The sequence below is a fragment of the Suncus etruscus genome, chromosome 5, assembly GCF_024139225.1.
Source record: "Suncus etruscus isolate mSunEtr1 chromosome 5, mSunEtr1.pri.cur, whole genome shotgun sequence".
Lineage (NCBI taxonomy): Eukaryota > Metazoa > Chordata > Mammalia > Eulipotyphla > Soricidae > Suncus > Suncus etruscus.
In genome coordinates, this window is record NC_064852.1 from 95,353,762 (window position 1) to 95,358,062 (window position 4,301).

The 4,301-nt window shown below is 37.9% G+C and overlaps 1 non-coding gene across 1 annotated transcript; it reads left to right on the forward strand.

Annotated features, from left to right (window-relative positions):
* The first annotated feature begins 1,931 nt into the window (after positions 1 to 1,931).
* On the forward strand, positions 1,932 to 2,035 carry LOC126009863 (U6 spliceosomal RNA). The gene has a single exon (XR_007496044.1). It is a non-coding gene; the product is annotated as a U6 spliceosomal RNA (small nuclear RNA).
* The last annotated feature ends 2,266 nt before the right edge of the window (positions 2,036 to 4,301 follow it).

Genomic DNA, 4,301 nt, shown 5'->3' on the forward strand with positions numbered 1-4,301 from the left:
GCCAAGACACTAGGCCTGTACCAGGATCTGGATCTGATATCCAGGATTTCAAGGAAGCTGTGAAGTGAGCCTAAGCTTTGTGGACAGAGATTTCTTTAAAGAATACTTTTTTTTCCTTCTTAACTAATGCTCTGAGAAGGAAATGTTTTTCCTATTATTGCCATTGGATGAACAGATCTTCTATAGGTCTGTTTATCTAGCTCTTAATCATATTCAACAAATAGCTTCTGAGCATGTCTGTGTGCCAAGTGTTATTGTGGGTGCTGAGGAATAAAGTAGTTAATGAGGTCCTCAAGGAATTTACATTCAAATGGGGGAGTCACAAATAAACAATTACACAAATAAGTAAATATTATACATATTAATGAGCCCTGAAGAAAATAAACAGGGTGATGAGGAAGTTAGTGAAAAGGTCACCATAGATCACTTCAGTTTGTGTAATGAGGTCACAAGAACCAAGTCTTGATGGCCAATAAAGAACTAGCCAAATAGGAAAAATACCAGGAAAGTATATTTCAGACAGAATAAAATCAAGAGACTATTTCAGACAGAAGAAAATTAAGTGCAAAAGCATGACTTAGACACAACAAAGAATGGATCAAGGGAAGGGCAGTATTAGATGAGGTTAAAAAGGCCAAGAAATTTCTTGCGTAGTGGGAAATTGTTGATGACTTTCAAGAGGAGGAAAACAATTTGATGTATTTTTTCAGTTAGATAATTTTGAAAGGTATATAGAAAATGTACTGGAAAGAAACAAAAATGGAAACTGAGATCAGTTGGGAGGGGAAAGGTGATGGCAGCTTGTACCAGGGATATTACTTTATCTATAAATAGCTGTGGAAGTGGCCCTAAAATGTGTTCATATTAGATCATAAAATGCTTTGTAGCTTCCGCATTGTTTCCATTCACTTTACATTCATTACAACTCTACATTAGGTTTATGCTTTTTATTCCCACTTGCTCTACATATAAAAAGTGCACCTACCAGAGGAGTTCCAGCCATGGAGCCTTGTGTTCCTTAACAGCCCCAGTGGAGGCCCCTAATGACAGCCAGCATCAATCATGAAAAGTGTGAATGGAGATGTATCCAGATAATTCTAGCCCTTGTGGGACCAGAGTGATACTATAATGGGTAGGCCACTTGCCTTGCACATTGCTGACCCAAATTCAATTTCCAGCATCCCCCTTACACTGCCAAGAATAATTCCTGACTACAGAGCCATGAGTGAGCCCTGTGTGCTGCCAGATGTGGCCCAAATAGGAAAAAAAAAATCCAGCCCTTGTTGTTAAATTACCCCTAGTCTGAATCTTTTCCACTGAGGTTCCAAATAATTAGGAGCCAAGAAAAGTCATTCTTGTCATGACCTGTTGGAATCCTAAGCATAGTAAGATTTGAATAGTTTGTCATATAGCTGAAATAAGTAGAACATCAGGATAGGAATATCTTTGAGAGTCGAAATGAAGGGAAGTAATAAAAATTGAAGTGATTACCTGTGAAACAGATAATTACCTGTAGAGATAGCAAGTAACTCATTGCATATGAGTGCTATCAGATGGGTAGAATTGAGCTATGTAATTGACAGACAGCACTTGGATCCATTTGATTTCAGTGGACAAAGAAAGTTTACTTGCTCAGGAGTTGGGTGGGAAGAACTAGCTTAAAATCTCATTCTTGGGCTGTCTAGTATTTAGAGAGGAACTGGGTTAGAGGATAAGGCTGGAAGAAAAATCAAGACCCAGAGAACAGAACAAAAGAGCCAGAGAGAATGGCTCAACAGGCTGGAGATGCTTTGTATGCAGGAGGCCTGAGTGCCACCAGGTGTAGTCCCCAAACCAAAAATAACAAATGAACTATTGGCTTGTTTCAAAAGCTGAAAAAGAAATTTATTTTTAGAATGGAGGGAGTGGTCAACTTTATGAAAAACTATTGAGAGGCAAAGGCAGCACATATACTAAAATTGGAACGATAAAGACAAGATTAACATGGCCCCTGAGCAAGAATAACGCACAAATTCTTGAAGTGTTCCATATTTAAAAAAAAAAAAAAAAGCGGGCCCGGAGAGATAGCACAGCGGCGTTTGCCTTGCAAGCAACCAATCCAGGACCAAAGGTGGTTGGTTCGAATCCCGGTGTCCCATATGTTCCCCCATGCCAGCCAGGAGCTATTTCTGAGCAGACAGCCAGGAGTAACCCCTGAGCACCGCCGGGTGTGCCCCAAAACAAAACCAAAAACAAACAAACAAACAAAAAGCATGAAGCACTTCTTTAGAGTTAACAATAAAGAGATCACCCGTGACCCTAAAAAGAACAATTTTAGCACTGGGGCAACAGTTCAAGTGGCAGAGCATATGCCTAGAATATGCAATACCCTGAATTCAATCCTTGACCCTGCATCAGGCACTGCTGGGAGTGTCCCAGTTTTTTTTTTTTTTATGGAGCATTTTGGTAGGAGTGTGTGGGGCAGAAACATAATGGCTGTTTTGATCTCTCAAGAGAATAAAGAATGGAAAAAGTTGGGCCATTCCTGTCACATGTGACTAGTTTATGCTACATTCATTCTTATGCATGGAGAATGCTCTGAGTTTCCTTGGCATGCATTGAGTTTCCTTTGTGACATTTGCGCTTCAAAATATGTGCCTCTGATTAATGCTCAGCAGGATATGGGCTATGATTTTTTTTTCTAATTGTGTCACTGGACTATTCTCATACTTTGGAAGGGGGGAAGTCGATTTAATTGAACAGAATAAACCGAGAGACTTAGCTAGAGGAAAGACTAACGTAGCTCTCTATTCTTTCCATGGGAACAATGATCACAGAGCCTGTAGTGAAAAAGAAAAAAAGTGGTAAAAAGAAAAAGGTGCAGGGAGAATGTATTAAAGAGGTGCTAAATTTAAATTTAATGATGGCATGATGGTGATTTTCTCTGGATTTTGTGACTTTTTTGGTATTTATAGCTATATAAATTTGTGATTTAATATGCTTGCTCTTCTAAATCTATTATATTGATATTGCAATTTTTAATAAAAGGTTTTAAAATATGAATATGCTTTAGACCCCATGAAACACAGATAAACTATTGGATCCTACATTGTCCTTTATAAGTTTCTCTAAAGTTAACTACAATGTTATAAATAATCATTTTATAATACTCTCTTCACGTGATGGGTTTTTTGGGGCAATTTGGTGGTGGTGGAAGTACAGTAACTTTATACATCATAAGCATAAAAGTTAGGGCTGGAGAATAGTACAGGAAATAGTATTCTTACTTGCACGCAGCTGACCCTGGTTCTATCCCTGGCACTGTATGTGGTTTCATGAGCCTATTCAGAAATGATCCAGAGCATAGAGCCAAGAATAAGCCCTGAGCACTGCTAGGTATGGTCCCAAAATGACAAAATGCACAAATACTAACACTCATAAATCAATTGACTTTAATAATTTTTTTCTTTTTGATCTGTTTCTAAAACTATTGCTTGGGACAACAATATACATGTTTTTTATAATCTTTGTTCATTTCTGACATAGCATATTTTTTTTGTACATATATAGATCCACATTAATGAAGTGGACATGTAAGATATTTACATAACTCTATCTTCTCATTTAATTTGCATATATACATTACATACATAGTATATATGCCAATACCATGCACAGATTATGCATTGATTTGTTGTTGTTTTCTTTAGTTCTGGGATCAACCTACTGACACTCAGGGGCTACTTCTAGTACTGTAAAGAGTCACTCCTACTTAAAGAGTCACTCCCAGCAATATGTGGGGAATTTTAAGGGACCAGAGAGGACCGAGCCTGTGCCTCCTGCATGCAAAACATCTGCTCTGGCATGCTGAGCTCTCTCTTTGGCCAAATGATTAGGTAACAAAAACTTTTGTGGAGGGGAAAAGAGATTAGGTTAGGAAGTACCTTCATTGCATTTTTTGTTGACTGGTTGTTATGTTTATTTGTTTCTCAAGTTAAATTTGGGGAGTCAGGGATATAACTCAATGCTTCCATTCTTGAGGTCCTGAGATTATTTTATGACTAGCATATCCTTGCTACCATAATGGCACCTGGACTTTCAGGCTCTGCAAGAGAAGCTCCCCAAATATGGCAGATTTTGGTTTTATTTCCCTTAAAGCTAAATTCAACTGCTACTTTTTGCCCCAGACCCAAATATATGTTTGAATTTCATTGAAAGTTAATGTTTATGGATTAATTTAATTTCTATATTTCCCTCCACACATACAAAATTTTCCTATACGCAGAAGCTATCTGTGTCTAGGGTGATCAGACCCTAAAGTA